At 32.1% G+C, this 16,343-nt stretch overlaps 1 long non-coding RNA gene across 1 annotated transcript in view; it reads left to right on the forward strand.

Moving 5' to 3' along the window:
• LOC107497196 overlaps positions 1-16,343 on the forward strand; it is a 75,779-nt gene that overhangs the window by 17,164 nt on the left and 42,272 nt on the right. The window lies entirely within an intron of this gene.

Genomic DNA, 16,343 nt, shown 5'->3' on the forward strand with positions numbered 1-16,343 from the left:
TATATATGTATGCATGTATATATATATATGAAAATAAGCATGTATATAGGCATATATATAGACACATATTCACACTGAAAATTTCTTTTAGTGCCAAAAAGACTAAACAATAAAAGCAGATAATACAATAGGATTTTTTTAAAGGCTTTACTTCGATTTTAATTTGGATTTTTTGATTACATTGAAATTATATAAATACATGAAAAAATGAGCAGGGACTTAATGATTGGGGCAATACATTTTTTATAGCTTTTGTAATTCAATATCTGAATACTTTATTGTATGCTCACCACCAAAAATCTAGTTTCCTTCCATTACCATATATTTGACACCCTTTACTCAATTTGTCCTCCCCCAACTCTCTTTATATAATATTATTAACCAATATCTCATAAATTAAAAATAAATAAAGTCTATGACCATGCTACCTTGAACAAGTCCGATCTCATCTGATCTCGGAAGCTAAGCACGGTTGAGCCTGGTTAGTACTTGGATGGGAGACCACCTAGGAAGACCAGATGTGGAAAGAAAGAAAGAAAGAAAGAAAAGAAAGAAAGAAAGAAAGAAAGAAAGAAAGAAAGAAAGAAAGAAAGAAAGAAAGAAAGAAAGAAAGAAAGAAAGAAAGATCATATGTCATCTTCAGAAAGATGTCTATTAACGTCATTTGGCCATTTTTAAATTGGATTTTTTTTTGTTTATTTGTTTTTGAGTTGAAGTTCCTTATATTCTAGATATTAACTAGTTATCAGACAGATGATTTGCAATTATTTTCTCCCATTCTTTCATTCTGTAGGTCACCTTTCCCTATGTTGTTTGTTTTGCTGTGCAGAAGTTTTTAAATTTTATGTAGTTTCATTTTCTATTTTTGCTTAGTATATAATTGTCAGATATTAAAAATATATGTGAAACCTGTCTGTATTTTGCATTCTAAAATTTCTTAGAATTTTTTTTTGTTATCATAGAATCTTGATAGCTTGTTTGAGCAGTATAATTATATTTTCAACCACATATTTCTGTCAGCAGTCTATCTCTAAGCATAAATATTTGATTGCACCTGTTTATCATTGAGGATTTACTAAATCAATGTGTAATGTTTGCTCTAATAATTACAAGGGGATGAATGTGTAAGTTAGAGAGGAGATGAAAATATCATAGCATACAACTTCATATAGTGGCATTGTTTTTTTAAATAATGTGATATTTTTCATCAAAATTGGAAGGATTATTTGGATATAACAGTATTTACCAAAATTAAGCTACTGGGATATTTAGTGTTTTGTTTATCAAACAAGTTAACAGACTGAATTTTGATCCAGTATTCATATGAATTTTTAAAATTTCATATTATCATTCAACAAACATTTATAAAAACTCTTCATGTACGGACATTGATAATAATATGTAAAGCTAGATAATATACAACAGCTGTCTATACAAAACACATTTTAGTGAGGACAAATGCATATAAGCACATAAATTGTGATACCAATTTATGTACATTGATTCCTATCCTTAAAGACTCGGATAATGTTATCTCCTCTGGAAGCCTTTCTTTACTGCTTAGTCTTATGTATATACCCCTGCTCTACTCTCCTAGTTCACCTTATGCATATGTGAGAGTCAACAAATTGTAAATATCTCTATTGCTTCACATGTCTCTCACCATTATAATTCCTCTTCAAAACAAAAGAAGTCCAGGTTAATTATAACTATACTTCCGGTGTAAGCTTGTAAAAAATGGAGAGTAATCTCAAGCAATAAGTTTGGATCATGTACTAGGGGGGTGTTAAATAGAATGCCCTAGACTTTTTTATTTGATGCTTTCTGGAATAATGAATCAACTGTTTATTCCATATGCCACCAATCTAAATTCGAATGGCTTCTGAAATAGTCATGTATTCCTGAAGTAATTCTCTGACACCTTTCCATGGGCTTGTGGCAAAAGTCTTCTTATACTAATCTTCAAATCCAGATGCTGTGTCTCAAAGGAGAATAGAAGGAATGAGGAAGGATAGGACAAGAAACTCCCCGAGGGTTCCAACAGTTCCTCAAAGAGTACTTAATAATTTCTCTCTCATGGCAAGGATTTATAAGCCACTCTCAGAGAAGTAATACGAAGTTTTTCAGCATCCATCCATGTCTGGTGATAGATAATATGATTTCCTCAAGGAGAGAATTTGTGTGATAGATCTTATAGCATTTCTCCCAATGTTTCCCTAAAATAGAAAAACAATACTGGGATGCATATGCAAAAAATATTTTGATTGTTATTTTCATGTTATCTACAATAATTATATTGAGTTAAAATTTATACAGTGTACAAAGCACAGATTATGATTACATAATTTGATGAGTTTTGAAAATTTTTACACCATGTAACCAACATCTACCCCATTTAAGATATCAATTATTTTGAGCTTCTGGACAATTGGCTTGTTTCATCTTCTAGTCATTGCAACATGCCATAGGTAATGGATTTTCTAATCTATCTAAAAATAGACTCGTTTTGCTTATTCTAACAATTCAAATAAATGAATAATGAAATGTATTTTGTTTATTGTATTTGTTCTTTCTTAGATACAATGTTCTTGAGATTCATACACTACACGCTATGGCATGTATCAGTAGTTCATTCCTTTTTTTTACTGAGTAGTGTCCCCTTGTAAGAATGTATCACAGTTTGTTTATCTATTCACTTCTTTATGGGGAGTTTCCCATTTTTGACTAGTATCAAAGCACTTTTGTGGTCAAATGTTTTCATTTCTCTTGACTATATACCTAGCAGTGGAATTGCTGAGTAAACCCATGCATATTATTATTTTTTAAAAATTATTGTGTATACATACAATGAAAGATTTATTACCGAGGGGTGGAAATTAAGAGTTCTTTCTTAAGGGATACAGAATTTTTGTTGAAAAATAATTTAAAAAGTTTTATGTATTGAGATAGTGAGGAATGTTATACAACATTGTGAATATATTTAATGTAGCTAAATTTACACTTACAAATAGTTAATATTATAAATATTATGTTAGGATTCGGCAGAAATATGTCTGAGTCAGAGAGGTCCCTAAATCTCTCTCATTAAAACCACAATAAGCTGAACATCTAAAACGCAACAAAAAAAACACCAAACTGCACACCAACACGTCTGAGTGTGGGATCTATGCATAAGAGCTACCACAGGTCAGAACCCCAGGGGGTCTTCCAGTAGACTTAAAGTAATAAAGAAGCTGCCTCTTGCAGCTGCCAGAGATCCCTGTAGGAGGAGTGGGATGCGTGAAGGTGCAGCGACTTTCCTGAACAATCCTGCCTGGAAGTGCTTGTACGCAGCCAACCGGAGGGCCCAGTATCAGGCAGAAAACAGAGGCATGGGGTGGAAAGGCAGAGAAACAACAGTTGATTTTTGCTGACAGAAGTTGCAAAACTGAGGCTGAGCCACAGCCCCCAACTCCATACCCTCTGAGACCTATCACCTGAGAGCCCCAGGGGAAACTGATCAAATGCTACAGAAACTGCTGGGGATCCAAGAGGCTTTAGACGCCACCTACTGGAAACCAAAGAAAAGCGCCTTCTTTGCAACAGGCTAAAGAGAAATCTTTATTTAATAAGTCTTCTTTCTGGAAAAAAAACAGCAGAATATACTTCTATTAATGCCCAGGTAGAGAAATAGTCCATTAAACACCACAAACAATCAAGGCTACAAGGTATCTCAGAAAGAAAAAGAAAAATCTCCAGAAAATAAGCTTACAGACATAGAATTATGCAACTTAAATGACAGAGACTTCAGAACGGTACTTCTGAAAAAACTCAATGAGATCCAAAATAAATCATATCAACCACTTTAGAAATTAAAAAAAAAAACAGCTAGATGAGCAGAGCAAAAAGATTGAAAACCTCAAGAAGAACAGAATAGAACTTCTGGAGATGAAGAACACACTGCAAACGTTAAAAAATGAAATAGTAAGCTTGAGAAAGAGAGTCAACAAAATGGAGGAAAAGATCAGTGATATCGAAGACGCAAATCTAGAAATAAATTAGAAGGAAGAAGAGAGAAACCGAAGAATGAAAAATAATGAAAGAGGAATACAAGAACAAGCTGATACCATCAGGAGAGGAAACATAAGAATAATGGGCATTACTGAAGGCAAGGAAAAAGAAGAGGTACTAGAAAGCATTTTTAGACAAATAATGGACGAGAATTTCCCAAATCTAAGGAATGAGCTAGAGCTTGAAATTCAAGAAGTTAACAGAACACCCAATTATCTCAACCCAAAAAGACCTTCACCAAGACAGATTGTATTAAAATTATCAAAATCTATGACAAAGATAGAATTCTCAAGGCAGCCAGGAAGAAGAACACAGTAAAGTATAAAGGAAAACCCAATAGATTTTCATCGGACTTCTCAGCACAGACCTTACAAGCCAAAAAGAAATGGAACCAACTATTTAAACTATTAAGTGAAAGGAACTACCAGCCTAGAATAATGTATCCAGCTAAGCTCTCTTTTAGATATAAAGGAGAAATCAATACCATTCCAGACATAAAATAATTGAAGGAATTCTCCACTACGAGACCTGTACTATAGGAAAAACTAAAAGGAGTCAGCTCAGCTAAAACAAAATAACAACAAAAATGAATAATTAGGAGTAAGGTGACTATCAGACAAATAGAAGCAGAAGAGTGCAACCCTCTTTAAGAGCAGGATATTATAGCTTAAATAATAAGAAATGAATTGTTATAACAAGATAGTAATGAACATTCAGCATACATAGGAACAAATTGAGACAACAATGACTGAAAAGGGGAAGACTCAAAGATCCAAATTTGCAAAGGGGAATGGAGATAAGACACATGCAGAAGAAAATGGGTGACTGTATTTATATAACTATCCTTTACATATTCATAATGGTAAGCATACGCCAAAGATTCAGAACTATTTTGAAATATATAACATGAAACAAGAAGAACCAGAAGCAGAACCCACAAAAATCAACCAAAATAAAGAAAACAGAAACACATAGACAAGGAAACAATGGAAACACTAAGCTACCAGAAAGCAAAAGATAAAATGGCTAGAAGAAGACCTTATATTTCAATAATCATCCTTAATGTAAATGGATCCAACTCACCAATAAAAAGGCACAGAGTTGCAGAATTGATCAAAAAACAAAACCCAATAATATGCTGCCTCCAGGAGACACTTCTCAGCTCCAAAGATAAATATAGACTCAAAATGAAAGGATAGAAAAAGATTTTTCAAGCGAATGGCATTCGGAGAAAAGCAGGAATAGTGGTACTAATATCAGACGAAATTGACTTCAAAATAAAAAAGATAAAGGAAGATACTGAGGGCCACCTCATGATGATAAAGGGAATCTTGCACACCAAGAAGACATAACACTTATTAATATCTATGCTCCCGATCAGGGAGCTTTGAACTATGTAAAGCAATTACGAACAGAACTAAAGGGAGAAACAGACCAAAACACCACCGTAGTTGGGGACCTAAATACCCAACTGCCAGATATGGACAGATAATCCAAACAGAAAATTAATAATGCAATAACATCCTTACATCACACTTTAATCTAACTAGACATAAATGACATTTACAGAGGCTTCCATCCCAAAACAACTGCTTATATATTCTTCTCTAGTACACATGTAACATTCTCAAGAATCGACCACATACTGGGACACAGAGATAGCCTCATGAAATATAAGAGGGTTGAAATTGTACCAATTATATCCTTTGGTCATAATGTTTTGAAACTAGAGATCAACTGCAAAAGGAAATCAGTAAGAACTACAAATACATGACAATTAAACAACATGCTATTGAAGAATAATTGGATCACAGAATAAATAAAAACAGAGATCAAGAGATACACAGAAATGAATGATTATGATAGTACAACATATCAAAACTTTTGAAACATGGCAAAAGCAGTCATAAGAGGAAAGTTCATATCATTACAGGCTTACCTTCAAAACCAAGAAAGAGAACAAATAAATAACCTAATGCTTCATCTTTAAAAACATACTAGAAAAAGGAGAACAAATGAAGCCTAAAGTCAGCAGAAGGAAAGAAGTCAACAAAATTAAAGCAGAAATAACAGAAATTGAAAACAAAAGGACAACAGAAAAAATAAATTCAACGAAGAGCTGATTCTTTGAGAAGGTCAATAAAATTGCCAAACCTCTGGCTAGACTCACTAAAGAAAAAAGAGAAAGGATACAAATAAACAAAATCAGATATGAAAGATGGGAAAGTACGACTGATATCACAGAAATACAAAGGATCATACAAGAATACTATGAAAAAGTATATAACACCAAATTTAATAACCTAGAAGAAATGGACCAGTACTTAGAAAAATACAACCTTCCTAGACTGAATCAAGAAGAACTGGAAAATCTAAAAAGACTAATTAGCCGTACGGAAATTGAAACAATCATCAAAAACCTACCGAAAAGTAAAAGTCCAGGACCAGATGGCTTCAGCAGTGCATTCTACCAAACATTCCAAGAAGATTTAATACTTATTCTCAAACTCTTTCAAAAAATTGAAGAGGAGGCAATACTTCCCATCTCTTTTTATGAGGCCAATATTACTCTGATACCAAACCTCATAAGGATAACACACACACAGAAAAAACTGCAGACTGGTATATTTTATGAACACAGATGCAAAAATTCTAAATACGATACTCGCGAACTGAATACAGCAACATATTAAAAAGACTATACACCACAATCAAGTGGGCCTCATCACAGGGACACAAGGATGGTTCAACATACGCAAATTGATAAGATACACCACATAAACAAATTAAAAAATAAGAATCATATGATCATATCAGTAGATGCAGAAAAAGCCTTTAACAAGATACAACATCCATTTATAATCAAAACACTTCACAAAATTGGCATAGAGAGTATGTTAACATAATAAAGGTCATCTATGACAAACCCTCAGCCAATATTATACTTAATGGTGAAAAACTAAAAACCTTTTCTCTAAGATCACGAACAAGGCAAGACTGTCCACTATCACAACTCTTATACAATATAACATTGGAGGTTCTAGCAAGTGCAATCAGAGAAGAGAAAGATATAAAAAACATCCAAATAAGAAATGAAGACGTCAAAGTGTCACTATTTGTGGAGGAAAGAATTCTCTATATAGAAAACTCTAAAGACTCCACAAGGACACCACTAGAAATAATATGCCAATATATCGAAGTCTCTGGATACAAAATAAACTTTTACAAATTTATAGCATTCCTATACTCAAATAATGAAGTGTCAGAATAAGAATTAGAAAAAAATACTTCCTTTTGCAATTGCAACAAAAATAACACAATATCTAGGAATAAATGTAACGAAACATGTGAAAGACCTACATAATGAAAACTACAAGACCCTATTAAAAGAAATCAAAGAAGATACAAAGAAATGGAAAAATATTTTGTATTCTTGGATTGGCAGGATCAACATAGTTAAAATGACCATATTACCTAAAGTATTATACAAATTCAATGCAATCTCCATCAAAATTTCATTGGCATTTTTTAAAGCAATGGAACAAGAAGTCATCAGATTTGTATGGAAGCACAAAAGACCTCGAATTGCCAAAGCCATCCTGAAAAATAAAAGAATGTGGCTGGAGGCATCATTCTGCCCGACTTCAAATTATACTTCAAAGCAACAGTAATCAAAACAGCATGGTATTGGCAGAAAAACAGACACACAGACCAGTGGAATAGAATCAGGAGTCCAGAAGTAAACCCATATTTATATGGGCAAATAATTTTTGACACAGAAGCCAAAAACATACAATGGAGAAAGGAAAGCCTCTTCAATAAATGGCACTGGGAAACCTAAAAAGCCACCTGCAAAAGAATGAAACTAGACTATTTTCTATCACCACACACCAAAATGAACTCAAAGTTGATTCAGGATCTGAATATAAGACCCGAAAGAATAAAATTCATAGAAAAAAAAACACAGGAACTAAACTCACGGAATTTAGACTTAAAGAGGATTTTATGAATTTGACCTCAAAGGCAAGGGAAGTAAAAGTAAAAATAAATGAATGCAACTCAGCAAAAGACACCATCAACAAGGTAAAGAGACAACCATCTGAATGGGTAATTATATTTGCAAGCAATGCCTCCAATAGGGTCTAGTATTCAAAATATACAAAGAACTCATACGACTCAATAACAACACACACGCAAAAAAACTATACAATCAAGAAATGGGCAGAGGACCTGAACAGGCACTTCTCCCTAGAGGACATATAAATGGCCAACAAATATATGAAAAGATCCTCAACATCGCTAGCTATTAGGGAAATGCAAATCAAAACCATAATGAAATACCATCTCACACCTGTTAGAATGGCTATAATCAACAGTACAAGCAATAACAAATATTGGAGAGGATATGGAGAAATAGGAATCCTCATACACTGCTGGTGGAATTGCAAATTGGTACAGCTACTATGGAAAACAATGTAGAGGTTCCTCAGAAAACTAAGAATTGGTCTACCATATGATCCAGCAATCCCTCTACTGGGCATTTACCCAAAGTATTGAAAACCCATATCTGAAAAGATATTTGTACACCAATGTTCATAGCAGCATTATTCACAGTGGCTAGGACATGGAAGCAACTGACATGCCCTATGATAGATGATGGACTAAAGAAACTGTAGTACATATATACAATGGAACATTACTCAGCCATTAGAAGAGAGAAAATACTGCTATCTGTGACAACATGGATGGACCTTGAGATAATCATTCTAAGCAACATAAAGCCAGACAGAAAATGTTGAAAATCACATAATATCACTCATATGTGGGATATAAACCTAAAGGTAACAAACAGGACAAACAAACAGAGACTCATGGACATGAACTATAGTCTAGTGGTTACCAGAGGACTATAGACTAGTGGTTACTAGTGGGGTGGGGGAGGAGGGAGGATGATAGACAGGATAAAAGGGGTCAAATATAGGGGGGAGGGTGGGGAGAGGGCGAAGTGGGTAAAGGGGATCAAATATATGGTAGCTGAAGGAAACTGGACTTTGGATGGTGGACACACAATAGAATTTACAGATGTGAAATAATAATGTACACCTGAAAATTATATAATTGTATTAACCAATGTCACTCCAATAAACTTAATTTAAAAATAAATAAATAGATAGATAAATAAATATAATGTTATGTATATGTTGCTACAATGAAAATATATGCAGGTTTACTCAGCAATTCTACTGCTAGAAATATACTTAAGATAAACATAAATGTTTTCAGAAAAGTGCTTTGATAATATCTAAAAACTGGAAACAGCCCATAAAATAATTAATGAACAAACAAATTGATAAATCTATATAAGAGGTCACAACTCAGAAATGAAAAGGAATGAATGACAATACATGCAATAGCATGTATTGACGACAGCAGCTTTATTCACAATAGTAAAAAACTGCAGCTTTGGGCAGTACATTTGTTATCTGGTAGAGACAGATTTTGCATTTCCTACTCTACCATCTTTCCTGATGTCACTCTCAAAAATTCTTACTATGATAAAAATAACAAATCGATTACCTATATTCAAAGCTTCCAGTGAGGGAGGGGCTCGGGGGACATGTACTATTGTCCTGACTCAAGCTGCTTGCATTGCAATTGAATATCTGAAATAAGTAGAAATGTTCAGAGATGTAAAAATTGCTTAAATTAATGAGTAACAGAAATATTTCAAAGGAAAATCTGTAGGCTTGGGACTCAATTTTTCATATTCATTATCCCTTCGAAAATCTTATCATAGAATAACACACACAAACACTGCCCTTCTTTAATATACTATATTTCAGGTATTTTATGCTGACCTAAAAGCAATATTGAGAAATATTGTGCCCTCAGATTGATTATTGTAAACATACATCACTGTAAATATCTATGTCCCCCGCTTAGAACAGATATCTGAAACAATTACTCAAAGTTCTGAATATCCGCTTCATTGTAGTACAATTAAATTTTTTTACTTAATGGCATCACAATACATAATTGATATCAAATAATTAATTAATGGGAATTAATTTGAAAACTAATGAAGAGCAGCTGTTATCTCTGTGAAGCATGCTAGTTTTAAATATTGATCTACAATTAAGTGAACAAGCAAAACAAGGAAGGTTTTTTAACTTACTTAATATCTCTTAAATTATAACCCAAGTAACTTCAAATCCACAGCCCAAGCTACAATATCATTTACAATGTTTTTAAAATCATAGCATATCTATTATTTTAAAAGAAAAACATTACTATTGAACAACCTTTAGACTGGAGAATTTTCTGTTTCACTTACATTGCTACAATAATAAAAGTTTATTCAGGAGAATGTCGGATGACAAATTATAGAAAATGAACTGAATAAAGTAGAGGTCATACTGATATCCTAATTCTGCAATACATCTTTTCAGATTCAATCTGTGTTTGATTGTGATAGCCACATCTCAGTGAAATCTTGGAAAGACATTTTGCAATAATAGACATTATAAATTTTGCTAACTATAGAAATGGGCAAATACTTTTGAAATTAAAGTGATATTAACAGTGATATTACCAGTCTATTCTTTTTGTTTGGGGGATGGTGTTTATATCAGGACTATAAATACTTAGGAGTTAGAAAATTTCAATCAATACATAGGGGTGTCAATTGTATTAATATTTTGTTTTTCATTAAGTTTAAATATATCAATTAAGGTTGACATAGATAGTGGCCTTAAAATTTATTAGCATATAATTATTAATTATTGAACTTGTGGTAACTAAATGGGATATAAAGTTTGAGAGTACGTATATGCATTAATGTGGTGTTTATTTTCATATAATATTTTAATAAATATACAATTAATATTTCTTTTCTTAAAATGGTTTATTTGAAATAAAAATTTAAAAAGATGAATAAACTAATTTATAATGTCACTTTTATTATTTACTTATTTTTCTTCAAACAATTATTGTATTATCAAATATTAAATATTTTCTTGCTTCCAAGCTTTGAGTGATACTGGACTTGTCAGAATAATGACACATTTCTTAGATATGATTTATGAACCTCTCAATGAGGCTCATGTAATGATATTAAAAGTCAAAATGGCATGTTTTGCTTAACATTCTTCTTGCTATGTGTAGCTGACATTGTATTAAAGTTAATGCAAACTTATAAACTACGCAGAACTGTTTTTGTATTTTATTAGGAATATTATAATGTATAGGGAAGAAATTAGTAATTTTTTGTTTAAATTTAGATAAGGCTTAACCAAGTCTTTCGTTAAAGTTTTTTTGCTGGAATGCTATCTGGTAACATTACAACTAACTAATTACAATAACTAAAAATATACATTCTTTCATTTCAGTGAAAACATTTGATACAAATTTTTATCCTTCCAAGTGTTACCGTTAGGACCACTTGGAGTTTGGTGCTACCCCAGTGGCAGAGGGGTGGGAGGGAAAGGGGTAATGACTGCGTAGAAATGTAGTTACCATTTTCCCTGTTTTTCCTCAATTGAGGAAGCAGTGAAGAATTACAGGTCACTGAGATTTAGAAAAGATTTATTAAAAGTATATTTTAGAAAGACAAAGAATGCTCCAAGGAGGTACATGTATAAAGACAAAGTATCCCCCAAGGAGACACATGATCTCAGTGCTGTAACCAATACAAAGGGGGCACAAAAAGGCCACAAAAATACCATAAAAAAGAGTGACCCAGAAGTGGGAATGTTTGCCTTATATTTGAGCCTTAATAGGTGGTTCCAAAAGCATTCCTTGGTGATTAGCAAGTGAGGTCATTTTGATTTTCTGGCTGCTGTATAACTTTTCACCTAGTGAGCATGTGGTTACCCAGAATGCAGTCTGTTATAACTAGATTCATAAACTTCCAGGCATAAAAATAGTATTATAATGAAATTTAAATTGTAGGCAAATTAGGGTAGTAAATTCTGCAAGGGCTTCTGTAGCCAGATTAGGCTAGCTAAGACTATGACCCTCCTGTCCTTGGTCCCCTGGGACGCAGGAAGGATTCTCTATCAATAGGATGTTCTTTGGGCAGTGTCTAGGTTGGACCCATATCCCTTTGTTTCCCCTGTCACACATGTCTGACTAGCTACCGAACACAAGGACAAGTTCCATTTTTGTTTCGTAAAAGTAGTTCTATTAGTATTATGTTCATTTATTTTAGTTCGAGAAACCTTTATTGAACTAGGTACTCTACTACATTATGGAGAATAAGTGTGACTAGAGCTTTTTTTTCCCCTTGAGGAACATTCAGTCTAGTAGTAGATTAAAAAAAGCAGTAAAATGTATCAATTATATAGAATAAGAACATCATTAGAGAAGTGCAAGATTAATTAGGGAAAAGGGACTACGATTTAAGCATGGGGTGGTTAGGAAATATGTCTATATAATTTTTCCTGTTTTATTTTTCTTCCGACTTTATTGAGATGTAATTAATGAATAAAAATTGTATATGTTTAAGGTGTACAACTCAGTGTTTTGATATGCATATACACTGTGAAATAATTCCCACAATCAAACTAATTAACATACCCATCATCGCACACAGCTAACATTTTCTTACCTTTTTTGTGGTGAGAACTTTAAAGATCTACCCCATTTAGCAATTTCAAGTATGTAGTAAGAATATTATTACCTATAGTCTCATTACTATACATTAGATCTCCAGAACATATTCATCTTGGATAAATAAAATTTCATACTCATCATTTTAAATCTCCTAATTTTCTCATCCCCCAGTACCTGATAACCACCATTCTACTCTGCACTTTATGAAATTTGACTATTATAGGTTTCACATATGAGCTCATACAGCATTTGTCTTTCTGTGCCTGGCATACTTCATTTAACATAGTGTCCTTCAGGTTCTTCCATGTTGCTGCAAATCACAAGATTTCTTTCTTTTTTTAAAAAAGACTGGCTCCTATAACATTTTGCGTGTATGTGTATGTGTGTCTGCAGAGTGCAGATTGATAGATTATATCTATATCTATCTATCTATCTATCGATTTATATATATATATATATATAAACTAACTACGAAATACACACACACACACACACACACTAACTACTAAATTAAACAGGAAAAATCAGATAGACATAGGGAAAAAGATGATAGATAGATAGATAGATAGATAGATAGATAGATAGATAGATAGATGGAAGATGCTAGATAGATAATAGATAGATATTGGCTATTATAAATAATAATGCAATGATCACGGGAGTGAAGATTTTTTTTGAGATGTTGATTTTATTTTCATCATATAGATATAGAGAAGTGGGATTGCTAGATGATAAGGTACTTCTATTTTTTTTTAATTTTTTGAGTAATCTATTGTTTTTCATAATGGATATACAAATTGACATCCCACCAACATTATACAAGGGTTCACTTCTCTCCGCGTCCTTGCCACCGCTTGTTATCTTTTGCCTTTTTGATAATAGCCATCCTAACAGGTGTGAGATGATATATTATTGCAGTTTTAATTTGCATTTTCTTGATGATTAGTTATGTGAACACCTTTATATGTACCTGTTGGTCATTTGTATGTCTTCTTTGAAATATATCTATTCAAGTACTTTGCCCGTTTTTTTTTTTTTATTGTTTTGTTTTTATTTTTGTTTTTGTTTTACTCTTGCATTATAAAATGTCATGCATTTTGAATGCTAACCCCTCATAGGTTATATGATTCACAAATAGTTTCTCCCATTGCCTTCCCACTCTCTTGTTTCCTTTGCCGTGCAGAAGTTTTTTAGTTTGATTGATGCAATCCCACATGTCTATTTTTGCTATTGTTACCTGAGCTTTTTGCATCATATTGATATATATATATATTGCCCAGACCAATGTCAAGAAGCTTTTTCTCTATGCTTCCTTGTGAAAGTTTTAAAGTCCCTGGTCTTTAAGTCTTTGGTCCATTTTGAGTTGATTTTTGTATGTGGTATGTTATAAAGGTCTAGATGAATTATGTTTTGTGTGGATATTCACTTTTTACAACACTGTTTATTGAAGAGACTTTCTTTTCCCCATTCTGTGTTCTTGACACCCTTTCAAATATCAGCTAACTGTAAATGTGTGGATTTATTTCTGGAATTTCTTTTCTGTTCCATTGGTTGATATATCTGTTTTAATGCCAGCCAGCAACATATTGTTTGGATGACTATACCTTTGTGGTATACTTTGAAATCAGGAAGTATGATGCCTCCAGCTTTGTTCTTCTTTCCCAAGATTATTTTGACCTTTTTGGATCTAATGTGGTTCCATATCAATTTTAAAATTTATTTCTCTTTCTGTAAATAAGGCCATTGGAATTTTTATAGAGATTAGATGAAATCTGTAAATATCGTTGGCTAATATAAACATTTAAAATACATTAATTATTTCAATCTTTCAACATAGTCTGCCTTTCCATTTACTATGTCTTCTTTAATTTTCTTCATTAATATTTCATAATTTTCATCTTTTATGTTCAGTTTATTCTTAAGCATTTTATTCTTTTTGTTAATGAGATTGTTTTTCTTTATTTTTGGCCAATTTGTTATTTGTGTATAGAAATGTGGCTGATTTGTGTAAGTTGATTTTATACACTGGAACTTTACTAAATTCGTTTATTATTCTAACAGTTTTTGTTGTTATTGTTGTTGGGACTTCTTTCTTTTTAATCTGGATGCTTTTTATTTATTATTTTTATCTAATTGCTGTGGCTAGGATTTCCAGTACTATGTTGAGTAGAAATAAAGGAAGTGTGATTTTTTTTGTCTTGTATCAGATCTTGGAGGTAAAGGTTCAGTTTTTTCCCCCCATTGATTATAATGTTAGCTACGACCTTTTCATATATGGCCTTTACTGTGTTGAATTATATTCCTTGTATAACTATTTTGTTGAGACTTTTTCCATTAATGAATATTGGCTTTTGTCAATATTTTTTCTTTATCTATTGATAATATAATGTGTTTTTTTCTTTTATTGTTAATATGGAGTCTTTCATTGTTAATAGGGTTTATTTCATTGACTAATTCGTGTATGTCGAACTATTTTTGCATCCTAGGGATAAACCCCACTTCATCACGATGCATAATTCTTTTAATGTATTGTTGAATTCTATTTGTTGATATTTTATTAAGAATTTTTGCATCTATGTTTATTAGGTATACTCACTTGTACTTTCCTTTTGGGGTCTATTTCTGGTGTCATCAGGGTGATCCTGGCCTCTTAAAATGAATTTGAATTTGTTCTCTCTTCTATTTTCTGGAAGAGTGTAAAGATTTATATTAATTCTTTAAATATTTGGTATAATTCACCTGCCAATCTGTCTATTTCTGAGTTTCTCTTTGTTGAGAGGATTTTGATTAGTGATTCAATCTCCTCATTTTTTACTTGATTGTTTAGGTTTTCTATTTCTTCTTGATTTCCTTTTAGAAGTTTGTATGTTTCTAGAAATTTATCCATCTTTCTAGGTTATCCAGTTTGTTGGCAAATAGTTAAACATAATAGTCCTTTATCATGCTTTTAATTTTCATTGTAATGTCTCATCTTTTATTTCTGATTTTATTTATTTGAGTCTTCTTTTTTTCCCTTAGACCAGCTAAAGGTTTGTGGGTTTTGTTTACCTTTTCAAACACCAACTTTTAGTTTTATTAATTTTTAATTTTTTTTGTCTATTTAATTTATTTCTGCTAATTTTGAGCTTCATTTGTTATGTTTTCAGTTCCTTGAGGTTTGAATTCAGGTTGCTTATTTGAGGTATTTTTTTCTTTTTTAATATAGACATTTATCACAACAAATTTTCTTCATAGTGCTTTTGCTGCATCCCAAAATTTTTGATATGCTACATTTTTGTTTTCTTTAGTCTCAAGATACTTTCATCTGATATATATATAGTCATTTCTGCTGCCTTTTGGTTAGTATTTACATAGAATCACATTTTCCATCCTTTTACATTCAGCCATTATATGTGCCCTTAAATATAATTAAATTATTCTATAGACAAAATATAGCTAAATATTTTTTATATGCATTCAGCCACTATATTTATTTTGATTGCAGAGTTTAATCCATTTACATTTAAAGTAATTATTGATAGGTAAGCACTTACTATTGCCATTTTGTTAATTGTTTTCTCTAGATTTTGCAGTTATTTTGTTCTCTTCCTTGCTTTATGTTTTTCACTATTTGATAATTTATGGTAGTAATTTTCTTTGTTGTTTTGTCTTCATCTTTTGTGTAACTATTGTTTTTTTTT

The sequence above is a fragment of the Rousettus aegyptiacus genome, unplaced genomic scaffold, assembly GCF_014176215.1.
Source record: "Rousettus aegyptiacus isolate mRouAeg1 unplaced genomic scaffold, mRouAeg1.p scaffold_m13_p_9, whole genome shotgun sequence".
Taxonomy (NCBI): Eukaryota; Metazoa; Chordata; class Mammalia; order Chiroptera; family Pteropodidae; genus Rousettus; species Rousettus aegyptiacus.